Source organism: Salvelinus namaycush, chromosome 34 (genome assembly GCF_016432855.1).
Source record: "Salvelinus namaycush isolate Seneca chromosome 34, SaNama_1.0, whole genome shotgun sequence".
In the NCBI taxonomy this organism is placed as follows: domain Eukaryota; kingdom Metazoa; phylum Chordata; class Actinopteri; order Salmoniformes; family Salmonidae; genus Salvelinus; species Salvelinus namaycush.
In genome coordinates, this window is record NC_052340.1 from 38361507 (window position 1) to 38377726 (window position 16220).

Here is a 16220-nt window from a genome sequence, read left to right on the forward strand (position 1 = left end):
GCTGACAATTCCACCCAAATGTATATTCCTCTTGTGTACTTTCTCTCTCTTTTAAATCCCCATTTTGGGTAACACGCGCCCTAGTGTGTTGGCCCGTTATACTAAGTTCTAATCAATAGCCTAGAATGTGTTTTTGTGTATGTGTATCTTTTATCATCATTTTAGCTTTTTAGTAAATAAACATTCAACTAAGACTGGTGTGGTGCGAATTCATTAGTGAGACCCGGGTCCGTGCAGAATCCCGGGCTATACGACGTTCAGAACGAGACTGTTAGAGGCAACTGGTTAATTAGCGGCTGTGGTAAAATCGATATTCTGATATTCTTTGAGTTAATTTGGGAAATAGAAACTCAATAAAAACGTAGTTTTCCCATGGTGCCCCAGGTTAATGAGTTAATAATTGCTTGATTCAGTTAACTTCTTGCCACTATAGGGGGTGCTGTTTCACATTAGCATAATTTCCTCTACAGATTAAACTGCCTCGTGCTCAATTCTTGATCGTACAATATGCATATTATTGTTATTATTGGATAGAAAACACTTTCTAGTTTCTAAAACCGTTGGAATTTTGTCTCTGAGTGGTACAGAACTACTTCTACAGCACTTTTCCTGACAGGGAGTCAGATTTCAGAAATTTTTACCCCTGATCTGGAGTCGGTTTTAAGGTGCCTGTAGATGCTATGGAGAAACCGACACTGCCTACGTCTTCCTCTGGGTGTCAGTACGTCATCACGCTTTGAATGGAGTCGATTGCGCAATCAGAGCCACTATAAAACCAGAAAACGTGGAAGTACCTTCCTTTCCCTTCGCGCGTCTTACGCAAGATGGACATCGGACTTGCCTCTTTCCAAATGGTTGTTTAGCCAGTGATATTTCTCCGGTCATGTTTTTAGTCGTTATAGTTGTTAAAAACATCATAATGTAGTTAATTTGAACCGTTTTATAGCAATTTATATCCGTTTAGTGCGATTTTGAGGAATTTCTTTGTCGTGCACTTTGAAGCTTTGGTCACGTTTCGGGGTCTCGGTCGATGTTAGTGGACATTTCGAAGGACACAGGACATCTATCGACCAAAAGAAGATTAGACCCAAGAAAGGATACATTGCCCAAGAATCTGATGGAAAATCACCTCATAGTAAGAAATATTTAATATGATAAATCGTTGTTCTGTCGAAATATTTTAAACGCATAATCCGCCATTTTGTTTGTTATCGCTTCACTTGGCAAACCCTGTATTGCACAGTAAGGATAATTTTAGAAATGTAAATCAGCGGTTGCATTAAGAACTAATTTGTCTTTCGATTCCTGTCAACCCTGTATTTTTTAGTCAAGTATATGATTAGCTTTCGATTAAACTAGATCACTCTGAAAGATGACGTCCGAGATTTTGAGCCTTGATTTGCTAGTATTTTCATTCTATAACCACGGTTTTGTATGGCTAAATATGCACATTTTCGAACAAACTGTATATGTATGTTGTAAAATGATGTTACAGGAGTGTCATCGGAAGAATTCTGAGAAGGTTAGTGAAAAAATTTATATATTTTGGCGATGATTACGTTATAGCTCTCTTTGGCTTGAATCGATGCTCTGGTAACGTTTGCACATGTGGTATGCTAACTTATCGATTTATTGTGTTTTCGCTGTAAAACGCTTAGAAAATCTGAAATATTGTCTGAAATCACAAGATCTGGGTCTTTCCATTGCTATGCTTTGTCTATTTTTATGAAATGTTTTATGATGAGTAAATTGGTCATACACGTTGCTCTCTATAGTAATTCTAGTCTAGTTGTGATGGTCGGTGCAATTGTAAACTGTGATTTCTACCTGAAATATGCACATTTCTCTAACAAAACCTATCCTATACCATAAATATGTTATCAGACTGTCATCTGATGAGGTTTTTTCTTGGTTATTGGCTATCAATATCTTAGTTTAGCCGAATTGGTGATAGCTACTGGTGGAGAGAAAAAATGGTGGCCAAAGAAATTGTGTATTTTGCTAACGTGTTTAGCTAATAGATTTACATATTGTGTCTTCCCTGTAAAACATTTTAAAAATCTGAAATGGTGGCTTTATTCACAAGATCTGTATCTTTCATTAGGTGTCTTGGACTTGTGATTTAATGATATTTAGATGCTACTATTTAATTGTGACGCTATGCTAGCGATGCTAATCAGTGTGGGGGGGGTGGGGGGTGATCCCGGATACGGGGTTGAGGTTCGGTAAAGGTTAATCACGTAATTAGAAACTTGTAATCATTCGATGAGCAACAGTCGCCACATTAACTAATACAACGTCACGACATATTGGCGCCCCCTGGGAGGATTCTAAGATAGGACTAGGCCGCACTGTTTGGTTAATTCCATACCAATTGTGAAGCCAGATACATATATACCATTAATAGCTATAGGCAGGACTAGTGTGGGAGAGAAGCGTGTGTGTGTGTGTGACGTTCAATTTCACCCAGATACTGGTCGGGAGTAGACACCCGGTGGCATTTCTGACGAAAGCCAGTGTGTAGGGGGGGTCTACTGAATGCTATGGGCTAGGGCATATGTACCAGCCGATTGCAAGCATTCTGAGAATAATACTAGTTGGGCCCAAGTTAGTGTTATTTCTGTCGATCGCTTCAAGGAGCGACCTGACTCGGTCATAAGCAATTCCTAGAGCGAGGACATATGAGCCAGCCATTACGGAAATTGGAGTAGATATATTCGTTTGACCGAAGCGAAGTCATTATCTCTCTACCTCTCGCGTTTGGTAACGTGAAGAGTTTAAGGGTTGAACGTGAGACGTCACCTAGTAAATCCGTTCCCTCATTGGAGGGAATTTCCCGTGTGCGGCGAGGTGGAAACCCTACGCAAGGAAAGCTAAGCATTGCTCTAGATGCTAAGCTAACAAAGGGGAGCAGCCATTTTTGTTTCCCCCTTTGTTCATAGTGAACTCCCGCGCCAGGCGGGAATCCTGTGAGATCTCAGCTTGCGCTATCAGTAACCTCTGGTGAAGAATCGCCAGTCATTTTTCGTTAAATAATTCAGGTTACGCTGGAGGATATCAAACCAGTCTCAACTGATTGGATATCATTGTCTCAGTCAATTTTATACATTAAATTGATACGCTACCTTTCCAGGTTGGTTATTGGAATAATACACAAACGAATGTGTTCTAACCAATGAGACATGGTTAAACTGTTCCACATTAACTTAGATATAGCAACTATTTCAGGTTAATTAAAGCTAATTCCTGTAGCCTATACGGGGTTGACTAATCATTCAAATTGATTAATTAATTAAATATGTTTTACCAGCTCCATGGTGTTTAGGGAGACCTTTTTACAGCATTGTGAAATTCTACCTTTACTTGTACCTGGTCGATTTTAGCTTGTGTTAACAGTGACCTCTGGAGGTGAAGAATCACCAGTAATTATTTTAAAATAATTCAGGTTATGCTGTACGATATCTAACCAGTCTCAACTGATTGGATATCATTGTCTCATTCAATTTTATATATACATTAAATTGATACACTACCTTTCCAGGTTGGTTAATTGAATAATACACAAACTACTGTGTTCTAACCAATGAGACATAGTTAAACTTTTCAACGTTAACTTAGAGATAGCAACTCTTTCAGGTGAATTAAAATTAAAATTCCCAAATAGCCTATACAGGTTAGATTTATCATTAAAATCGATTTAATCAATTAAACCTGTTTTGGCAAGTTCAGTAATAACCAACTCACATTACTGACCCAGTCTTGATGATTCATTGACGTTTACAAACTGAGTTAAATCGTGTTTGCAGCCTCCAACTCAAAAACCAAAACATTACGTAAATTGAAATAACTGATAATCGTAACAATGAGCAATCCATCAGATGGGTTTCCACCCATTTCCCCTCTCATCAGTGGACCTTCACCCACGGAAAGATTGATCGCTGACCTCAGCAACGATGCAAATCCTAACTATGCCGAGGGGCTGAAAATGTTAGATTTCGAAGCCATAAGCGAGAAAAATGCAGACATTGCGACAGATGCTCTTCAAAATAGACCATCAGGCGGAGGCCTTGTGAAGGTTCTCTCCAGTTTAGCCCTCAACTATGCCCACCAGCAGAGATGGACAGTGCACCAGTACCTCAGTGCCCAGCAGAGGCACGAGCAGGAAGCTGGCATCTTCAAGGCACAGGTGGAGAGAACCAGGGAGCTGGCATCGAAAGCCGAAAAGGATAAGCTACTGCTAGCCGAGGAACTGTGTGTGAGGACAGATAAATTGGAAGATCTGTCTAACACTTATAACAAAGAACGCGAACAAATTCTTGACCAAGTACGTATTCTAAAGGAACAACTCGTTTTAGCCAAAACTAAATACGATGAAGTCCACGCAAAACTTGATGAATCTAACGAGCTAGCTAGAAACCGGGGCGAGCAACTTGAGGCCCTGCAAACGGTTGTGAATGAAACCACTCAATGCAATAATGCTCTATTCCAAAAGCCGCAGACCAAAGACGATCAGTTAATGAACACAATGACCAAGTTGGAGGACAAAACAGCAGAACTCATTGAAGTCGCTGACTTAATGAAGGATGAGAAAGACCAAGTGAGAAAGTTGGAAAATATGACCTTTAAACAAAAGGAGGACATTGCATCACTGGATCTCTCACTCCACACTCGAGACCTCTCACTGCAAACCATGACAGATAAGTATGAGGCCGAGCGGAGCAAGGGCGACACCTACGTGTCTAAAATAAACACCCTCAACTCCGAGGTGGACTCTGCGATGCAGCAGAACACAGCCATCTACAAACACAGAACACAGCCATCTACAAATGCCATCGGCATTTCAAGACACACGTTCTCTTCGAAGTAGTGATGGTTCGAAGGCAATGGCGGAGCGATGTCGCGCGGGGGTGGTGCGGAGTCGGTTTCATTGTCACCACAGCGTTGACACACCGCCAAAGCACTGCCCAAAGGCAGGTTTTTCGCTTTTGCGTAGTTGATTACTACATCATGGCTCTGTAGGGTCATGAGCCAAGCCGCTATCCTGCTGTTGTGTACAGCACCTTCACGGATTTGTTGGCTTTTCAGAAAAGTCACAGGCTGGTGACATGTTTCTATGATCACCTTTTGTCCTCCGACATAACTGGTGAAGTGTTTGATTGCCCAGACTGTCGACAGCAGTGCTTTTTCGCAGTCTGAGTATTTGTGTTCTGCAGGGTTGAGTGTTTTGCTCGCGTAAGCAACCACACGTTTGTCTTGGTCGTATTTTTGGTACAACCCTGCGCTAAGGCAGTGCTCTGAGAAACCAACTTCCAAGAAGAATGTCTTGTCTTTGTTGGGGTATACCAGGCAGGGTGCATTGCAAAGCTGGTTTTTCAAGGAAGCCACAGCTTCGTTGTGAGTGACCTCCCAAATGAATGGGGTGTCTTTCTGAAGAAGATGAGTCAACGGTTTTGACAAGTAGGCGTAGTTTTCGATGAATTGGCGGGAGTAATTACATACTCCCAAGAAGCTGCGCACCTCGTGAAGGTTCGTAGGTGTTTTGATGTTGCGGACAGCCTGGATTCTGTTCGACTGTGGCAGGATGCCCTCGGCACCCACCAGAAGCCCAACGTAGTTTACCTTGGTCCTGCACCATTGTCCCTTCATGATGGCCAACTTAGCCCCTGCAGTCCCGAGTTGGGTGAGAACGTGGTCCATTTCATTGAGGTGATGTGACCAAGTCTCACTTCTCATGAGAACGTCGTCCACGTAGATTATCGTCCCCCTAGAGGCTGCGTCTGGCATTGCCTTGTGCAGCAAGATGTTGAACTCTGAAGGGGAGTTCGCATACCCAAATGGGCAGCGATTGAACGTAAAGAGCTTGTTCGAGAAAGAGAAAGCCAACTTGTGTTGGTCACGAGGGTCGACTGTCATGGTCCAGAAACCATTAGCCACGTCGACGGTGGAGAAGTACTTGGCGTTTGCCACCTTTGGCAGCTCTTGGTCTAGCTGTGTCATTGGCCAACGAGACAGCGGAACCAGTTTGTTGAGTTGTCTATAGTCAACGGTAAGACGCCATTTACCCGTTGGTTTTAGAACAGGCCACACGGGAGCGCTGTACGTACTGTTACATTCCCTGATTATCCGTTTAGCTAATAAGGAATCGATAATCTCTTGTACCGCTGCGTATGCTGCGAGCGGGATTTTGTATTGTCTAACAAACGTAGGAGTTGCTCCGGGTGGCGTAGGAATACGCACCACATGGATATCCGTAACCCCGCAATCCAGTGAGTCTGTTGACCAGATCTCACTGTGTTTGTTAAACAATTCTCTCAACTGATGGCGTTCATTGTCATTGACAAGAGCATCAGCCTCCGACAGTAGTTGTATTACCTGCGCATGAAAACCAGGATATGGTTCTGCGACGTTGTACAGGTCTTCATCGGGTGGTGATGGCATGTCACCTTTGGGAGAGTCATCGGTTGTTACCTCACAAGAGTGTACTTCGCGTGCAGGAGGAGACGCAATATCATCCTCCGTGATGATGGAGTATATTAACAGGTTGCTGTCAGAATCGACATCCAGCCTGAACGTTGATGTGTCGCCAAGTGGCAATACGGGAGTTAGTGCGATTGCTTTTGACTGACAAGTAAACAGCGTACCTCCCTCGCCATCTAGGTCTAGGGAGGACGGAAGAGGCCCAATCACGGGAACAACCAGTTCAAAATCATGGAAGGAGTAATCGATCAAACCCCTTGGGTGTTTGATGCTCGAGACAAAAAAAACACTGAGGATGCTATGGTGTCTGCGGTAACGCGTAGCCATGTAGCACCAGGGAAAACGTCTTCGCACGAACATAATGTGTTGCTAACGCATTCATTCCTGAATGACGATCTGGTAGCAATGCAACACCAAGATGAGTCCCTCGCCACTTTGATGGCGTTCCTGTCGGATCCTGTCAACCACCCAGTGTCCGAACTGGCTTTGGCAGGTTCACACGATTTGCGTTCGCTGTACGCAACTAAGCAGCACCTCACACTTGTAGATGACCTACTGGTGTATGTTTCAGAAACCGACACCGCTCGAAGGTGGGTGGTTCCTAAAACACAGAGGGGGATAATGATAGCCCATGCCCACGACGAGCCATGTGGAGGCCATAGGGGTGTCAAGGCTACATGTGAAACATTGCGACAGGTGGCCTACTGGCCTCACATGGAACAAGACGTGGCACAATACGTGAGGGGGTGTCTAGTTTGCTGCCAGTTTCAACCCTCCAAGCCACTTCACAGAGCACCCCTGCAACGCAAGGGTGTGTCTTTCCCCTGGTGCTTGATCCAGATCGACTGGGTCGGCCCAGTTGCCAGGTCGGCCAGAGGCAACAAGTATCTCCTCACAGTGACTTGCGCATTCACAAAGTGGGTGGAGTGCCTGCCGGCGACCAATGACACAGCGGAAACCACGGCCGTTCTTTTGCTAAACCACGTTTTCAGTCGTTTCGGCCTGCCAGGAGAAACCGTGGACAGCGACAGAGGAACCCACTTTACGGCAGCCGTAATGACCGAACTGTGGAGGCTTCTGGGAGTCAAAACTAAACTCCACATCGCATACCACCCTAGGAGTTCGGGCAGGGTGGAAAGGAGTCACCAGACCATCGTCAGAATCTTGAGGAAATATGTGGCAGCCAACCACAAAGATTGGGACCTCAAACTCCCATTGGTACTGATGGCGATCAGAGCCACACGCAACAGGTCTACAGGAATAACACCCTTCGAGATGATGACGGGGCGGCAAATGACACTTCCACTGCATCTCCTGTACCAACCGGGAGATGTCGCCGCAGCCACCGCCTACACGGCTCATCAATACGTGACAGACTTGCGGAACCATCTCCAGACTACCTTTGCGTATGCTCAAGGACAGTTGGAAAGAAGTGCAGAAGGTGACAAGACCTATTACGACAAAAAGGCCTCACACCAGGTGTTCGAGGTCGGGGATAAGGTGTGGTACTACATATACGCCAAACCCACGGGCGTTGCAAGAAAGTTCCTGCCCCACTGGACGGGGCCACACGAGATTCTGGTGAAGCTATCCCCTGTAGCTTACCAGATCAGAATCAACAAAGGTCGACAAAACGCCACATTAAAGTGGGTCCACCGGAACCAAATCAAGTTGTACACTCCCCCCATGGGAATAGAAGGGGTGCTAGCCAGCACCGAATAGATAAAACCTAGCAAAGTCAGAGGTACTAAGAAAATTCTTAAGTACCCTCAGCTGATCCCTTCCAGGGGATCAGTACGTTGCACCTAAAATTTCCTATTTTCTTCCCAGCTACCAGATACACATCTGTTGACACTATTGATATCGTCCTGCGCTGTACTGTTTTCAAAACAAAACCAGAAAAATAGTTGTCAAAACAATTTTTGCTTACAAAAACAAATAACTTAAATAATCCAACAATCTCTGATTATGCGTTTCTGTAGGATGGAGTTCCTTTGGCTGATCCTGACACTCTGCGCCCTGGTCAAAACCAACCCAGCAGACGTAATCACGAACGGACCTCCTACGGGAATCGTTCTCCGCGACGATCCAGGACTCCTCATAACTAACTGCAGAGTACACACGCAGAGGGTGTATGTCCGCCTAGATGCAGAGAATGTGTACCGCCAACACATTCCACCTGCGGCGCATTTGAGTTGGGCCGGGGCTGACTGGACCAGCCAGGCAATTAAGCACGCCCAGCTAGACACTGCCCATATGTTGGCCCAACTCCAAAAGTTCACAGTAACCCAGTCAGAACTAGCCGAGCCCAGGCGAGAGAAACGATTCGTCGGGGCCCTACTATCGATAGGGGCCGCCGTAGGGTCATTATTTGCCCTAGGCACCACTGCCATCAACGCAGTCAGTCTAGCCACAGTAAAGAGGAATGTTAGGGAGATTACTGAAGAGATGCCACTTATCCAGCAGCAGATGAAGGCACAGGCCCTCAAGTTGCAACATGTGGGAAAGTCTCTCCAGGACACTATTCTGGTGGTCAACACACACGCTACTCTCCTGAACAAAACTATCCTGTCTGTAGGAAAGCTAGCAGAGGTCATGAATCATGACTATGCCCATGTCCAACTGGTTCGATTGTTACTGGAGGATTTTCTCCGTGAAGTTAGCTCTTCTATGGACCAATTGGCCATGAATAGAATCCCCTCATATCTAGTGCCCCTCTCAATGGTGCACAACATATTGACCTCAGCTACTTCAACCACGATAAGGCCATTACAGTCACATTTGGCCTATAGTCTGGGGTCGGCCATCCCAATACACATTGATGTTGATCGTAATGAAGTGGGATTTCTACTGACGCTGCCGGTTGTTGAACTGGAGAATATCTATAGATTGAAAACAGTTCTCAATGTAGGATTTTGGTGCGATAGTACCCACGTAAAGATTCCCACGCCCCCAGTAGTAGCTTACCAGGAAAACAACCCAGATTTCTACCTCACCCCTAACCTGTTAATGTGTACTCTAACCAAAGATGTCCACTACCTCTGTCCTAGCAAACCGTTTGTCAGGGATAACACTGAGCGTCTTTGTGGTATTAAAGCTATCACCAGCGAAGAACGCTGTAGAGCCAAACTAACAGCCAGGGATGGGGCCACCACCACACAAGTGGAGGTGGTAGGGGACCGATGGTTGGTCAATACACCGTTCGCGTCCGCCACTATGACTTACGAACGCCATGACTCCATCACCCAATTGAACCTCCCCAACCAGACTGTTTTTGTTAAGGTACCAGAGGGGGTGATTATTCACATAGACGACCTCGCTCTATACCAACTTCCCGACGACAGGATAGACACAGAGATTGAAATGCCGGACGCTTTTGCTAAACGTTCCCTTGAGTTGCCACAAGCCATTCAAAACCAAATCCAGTACGAGGGACCCATGACTGTTGATCTTAGCGTACTGGATGAGGCACTTTTAGTTGACCCGACTAACTACAGACCAAAAGATTGGTCTGTCACCCGCTCTTGGACGGTGCCGGACAGTATCCTGACTGTTACCATGATCCTTGGTCTTATTTCCCTTGGCGTGTGCACCTACTACGTACACAGGCACACACGTGCAATGGAAGACCCAATGAGGTCTTATACTAGGATCACCTGTGGGACGGAAGCGATCCCAATTTTTGGAAAGTCGGCAATAGATCCTGAAAGCCCCTTTGGGGACCCAGTCCCAGCCTCCTCTCCCGAACTCGCTAGGTCAGCCCAGTAATGTGCCCAATGTAAGCTTTGGCCTTCAGGGGCCAAGTTTTTCCAAGTGCCTTAACTACCCACCTGCAAGTAGGATCACCCTAGACAGGACATTCGAGACAATGCCATGATAGAGTCATTTAGCCAAGACCATGGACATATATAGGACATAGTCCAAATTAGATGATTAGGGTGTGGTAGACACATTTTGTATACTTTTATGTTTTATTCCAATTTTTCATTTAATTTCCTTTGACACTTAGGAAACAGTAGAGCCCAATGCCGCTCGTTTGAGGAGGAAATGTAATGATGTATTGCCTGAGTGTTGTGCGCTATTAACGTCTGCCAAGTTACTGCCTAGATCCACTAGCCGGGATAACCGGATGACGGGCCGGAACACGGAGCCACTGCCGGACCTACCAGGTCCATTCTGGTGGTGGTCCGCAGCTTGCGGAAATCCTACCAGGGTGAACCACCAAGGGGGGGGGGGGACTGCTATGATGATCCACAAACCAGGACATCCGATGGTCATTCTTATGGTGGGTTGCAACATGCAGAATCATTCCAAGTTGAACCTACCAGAGGGGGACTGTCATGACTGTCCTGATCAGGTCAGGTTACAGGAGACCACAACCCTACAGATTATCTCTCAACCCCAACAGATGAGGAGAGATCTAAGGGTCTGAAGATGTGGGGGTTTTATGACCCCTCACACCCATGGTAATTCTGAGGCCACAGGAAACATTCCCTCTCACTATGGAGAACCAGCCTCAGAACTTTAAACATGCAATAAAGGGACTTTGGAACAATGGTTTCCGTCAACTACAATGGTGGTCATGACGATATATGGAATATGAAAATGTATGTCATTTTTGTTTTGTTATTAAAGGTTAATAGATTACGTTATTATGAAAACATTGTAACGTTAAGAGTTTTCCTCGTATATGCTTGATGTTTATACATTGTACGTTGTGTGGAAAATGTCCAAATCAAAGAGAATGTTGATGAAATGTGAAGTTAGTTGTCTAAAATTGGATTTGAGTAAAATCTATACCTTGCCCCTCAAACTTGGTACGCCCAGAGAATTGCCCTGAAGGCGGTTACGCCCACTTCTGACCCGAGGGTATAAAACCTGTGAGTGCAGAATTAACATAGTAGACTAAGTGACCCGAGCTGCAGCCAAAGGTCTAAAAGGTCAACGAATCCAAAACGCAACAAGTTGAAGACAAAGAAATCTTTTTCTACCCAAGCTACGGATGAGTAGCGTGTCTAAGCGGGTGTATTCAAGCCGAACCACCTAGCCTCCACTCCCCATCGAATCGTGGTATCTACACTCTTTCATCTTTACGCTGTGAGCTCTGAGCTACAGAGCTATCTGTCCTCCGAAGACCCCTTCCAGAGCGAGGACAAAGGAACAGGCCAGTAAAGCCAAAGGACACGGACATCGTGAGCACACCTAGAGAGGTGCGCAGGAGAAGTGCGTCATTGAGCAGCTTGAACGGTCCACGCGGGAAAATCCACGGAGAACCTCCACAAGTAATTACATCATTATATTCTGACTCATAACAGCGGCAGTTTGGGGCAAGGCTAGGGTTAGAATGAGCATAGCTGACAATTCCACCCAAATGTATATTCCTCTTGTGTACTTTCTCTCTCTTTTAAATCCCCATTTTGGGTAACACGCGCCCTAGTGTGTTGGCCCGTTATACTAAGTTCTAATCAATAGCCTAGAATGTGTTTTCGTGTATGTGTATCTTTTATCATCATTTTAGCTTTTTAGTAAATAAACATTCAACTAAGACTGGTGTGGTGCGAATTCATTAGTGAGACCCGGGTCCGTGCAGAATCCCGGGCTATACGACGTTCAGAACGAGACTGTTAGAGGCAACTGGTTAATTAGCGGCTGTGGTAAAATCGATATTCTGATATTCTTTGAGTTAATTTGGGAAATAGAAACTCAATAAAAACGTAGTTTTCCCATGGTGCCCCAGGTTAATGAGTTAATAATTGCTTGATTCAGTTAATCACGTAATTAGAAACTTGTAATCATTCGATGAGCAACAGTCGCCACATTAACTAATACAACGTCACGACACACTCAATTAGTATTTGGTAGCATTGTCTTTAAATTGTTTAACTTGCGTCAAACGTATTGGGTAGCCTTCCACAAGCTTCCCACAATTAGTTGGGTTAATTTTGGTCCATTCCTGCTGACAGAGCTGATGTAACTGAGTCAGGTTTTGTAGGCCTCGCTCACACACACTTTTTCAGTTCTGCTCACAAATTTTCAATTGCATTTAGGTCAGGGCTTTGAGATAGCCACTCCAATACCTTGACTTCATTGTCCTTAGGCCAACTTTGCCACAACTTTGGAAGTATGCTTGGTGTCACTGTCCATTTGGAAGACCCACTTGCGACCAAGCTTTAACTTCCTGACTGATGTCTTGAGATGTTGCTTCAATATATCCACATCATTTTCTCTCCTCATGATGCCATCTATTTTGTGAAGTGCACCAGTCCCTACTGCAGCAAAGCACCCCCACAACATGATGCTGCCATCCCCGTGCTTCATGGGTTGGGATGATGTTCTTCTGCTTGCAAGCATTCTCCTTTTTCCTCCAAACATAACGGTGCTCACGATCTTTGTCCCCATGTGTAGTTGCAAACCGTAGTCTGGCATTTTTATGGCGGTTTTGGAGCAGTGGCTTCTTCCTTGCTGAGCGGCTTTTCAAGTTATGTTGATATAGTACTCGTTTTACTGTGGATACAGATACTTTCGTACCTGTTTCCTCCAGCATCTTCACAAGGTCCTTTGCTGTTGTTCTGGGATTGATTTGCACTTTTCGCACCAAAGTACGTTACGTCTCCATGAGACAGAACGTGTCTTCTTCCTGAGCGGTATGACGGCTGCGTGGTCCCATGGTGTTTATACTTGCGTACTATTGTTTGTACAGATGAACGTGGTACCTTCACGTGTTTGGAAATTGCTCCCAAGGATGAACCAGACTTGTGGAGGTCTACAATTTTTTTTCTGAGGTCTTGGTTGATTTCATTGGATTTTCCCATGATGTAAAGCAAAGACGCACTGAGTTTGAATGTAGGCCTTGAAATACATCCACAGGTACACCTCCATTTGACTCAAATTATGTCAATCAGCCCATCAGAAGCTTCTAAAGCCATGACACATTTTTCTGGAATTTTCCAAGCTATTTAAAGGCACAGTCAACTTAGTGTATTTAAACGTCTCACGTGTGAAACAATGCATTAACCTGTTAGTGTGTAGGGAGCGCTATTTTCACTTTGGGAAAAAATCGTGCCCAATTTAAACGGCCTCGTACTCTATTCTAGATCGTACAATATGCATATTATTATTACTAAAACACTCTCAAGTTTCTAAAACCGTTTGAATTATATCTGTGAGTAAAACAGAACTCATTTTGCAGCAAACTTCCTGTCAGTAAGTGAAAAATCTGAAATCGAGGCTCTGTTCCAGGGCCTTCCTATTCATTTGCTTGAAATCTATGGATATACATGCACTTCATACACCTTCCACTAGATGTCAACAGGCAGTGGGAGGTGGAATGGGGTGTCTAGCTTGATCTGAGGTCAAACGAGAGCTCTTGGAATGACGTGACCCCAATTTCCTTTGTCCAGCAAGGCGCGGGAAGGAACCCTGGATTGCCTTCTGAAAAGCTTTTGGTATAGACGGCTAATATCTCCGGCTTTGATTTTATTTGATACATGTGATAATATCATCGTAAAGTATGTTTTTTCAATATAGTTTTATCAGATTATTGAACGTTTATCGGGAGTTTTGGCGTTTTCCGTTCTCTGCGTTTGGTGAAGATGGACAACTTCGCGCCACTTGGCTAGCTTTGGTTGCTAATTCGACAGGAGAAGAGGACATTCTAAAACCAAACAACGATTATTCTGGACAAAGGACTCCTTGTACAAGATTCTGATGGAAGCTTAGCAAAAGTAGGAACCATTTATGATGTTATTTCGTATTTCTGTGGAAAATGTTTATTCCTATTTTCCGCCCTCATTGCGGGCGCTGTCTCGCTATAACGTAAGCTGTATGTCGTACTAAAGTTATTTTTAAAAATCTAACACAGCGGTTGCATTAAGAACTAGTGTATCTTTCATTTGCTGTACAACATGTATTTTTTAGTAAAGTTTATGATGAGTTATTTGATTAGATTAGGTGACTGTCCAAAATATCTCCTGACAATTTTGTGCAGTTTGGCTACGTATTCACATTGTAAAACCACGATTTGTACTGCTAAATATGCACATTTTCGAACAAAACATATATGTATTGTGTAACATGATGTTATAGGACTGTCATCTGATGAAGTTTGTCAAGGTTAGTGAATAATAATAATAATATTGTGTTTTCGCTGTAAAACACTTAAAAAATCTGAAATATTGGCTGGATTCACAAGATGTTTATCTTTCATTTGCTGTACACCATGTATTTTTCATGAATGTTTTATGATGAGTATTTAGGTATTTCACGTTGCTCTCTGTAATTGTTCTAGCTGCTTTGGTGATATTTGTGATTGTAGCTGCAATGTAAAACTATGATTTATACCTGAAATATGCAATTTTTTGGAACAAAACATAGATTTATTGTATAACATGTTATATGACTGTCATCTGATGAAGTTGTTTCTTGGTTAGTGACTAATTATATCTCTATTTGGGGGTTTTGTGCAAGCTACTTGTGCTGTGCAAGAAACGTCTGTGCTTTTTTTGTATTTGGTGGTGAGCTAACATAAATATACGTGGTGTTTTCGCTGTAAAACATTTAAAAAATCAGACATGTTGGCTGGATTCACAAGATGTTTATCTTTCATTTGCTGTATTGGACTTGTTAATGTGTGAAAGTTAAATATTTCAAAAAAATATTTTTTGAATTTCGCGCGCTGCCTTTTCAGTGGAATGTGTGGGGGGGGTTCCGCTAGCGGAACCCCGGGGCGAGAAAGGTTAAAAGTGAAATAATCTGTCTGTAAACAATTGTTGGAAAAATGACTTGCGTCACGCACAAAGTAGATGTCCTAACAGACTTGCCAAAACTATAATTTGTTAACAAGAAATGTGTGGAGTTGTTGAAAAACTAGTTTTAATGACTCCAACCTAAGTGTTTGTAAACTTCCGACTTCAACTGTGTATGAAAATGTTTATTATATTATTATAATACATAATATGATGAATTACAATATAATTTGAACACATGCACTTCAATGTTATATCAATTCATATAAGAAAAAAGCTTTTCTCCAACAACATGGAAGTGGTTCCACTCTGTAGGTCAAATGAGATTTTCTTTTACATTTTTTATACCTTTATTTCCACAAGGAACACAGACTGAGACCAAGGTCTTTGTTAAAGCTGGGCCCTGCGTATACATGTTTACACATACAGTTTATGTACAATGATTAAAAAACTAAACAAGACAAACAAAACAAAAAATACAGCAACAGATTTAATTTACACACAGGTTATTCCCCTAACAGCACAAGAACTTGCATTACCAGAAACAGTTACAACCAATACAAAAATGTAAATGCTCCAATAAATATTTAAAATGGGCAAGGGGGACAAGAGTCTCAAGTTTAAGTTTAGTCTGCAGGCTAGTCCATAGGCAAGGAGCGTAACAGGAAAAGGCAGCCATACCCAACTCTGTGGAAATCGCATGGGCCTCAAGTGTAATCCATGTTGAGACCTGGTTTAAGGAATTATAATTATAATATTGATGAGTGATGATAAATAAGAAGGTAGTTTATTCAGAAGTGCTTTATAGACAAACACGAGAGCATGTTGTTCTCGTCTCATGGACAGCGAAGTCCAACCCACATTATGATATAAAACACAGTGGTGAGTTCTGTAGCTAGCACCCGTAATAAACCTAAGTGCGCAATGATAAGTAGCATCCAGCAATTTAAGTGTTGATGCCGTAGCATGCATGTAAATAATCTCCCCATAATCTATAAC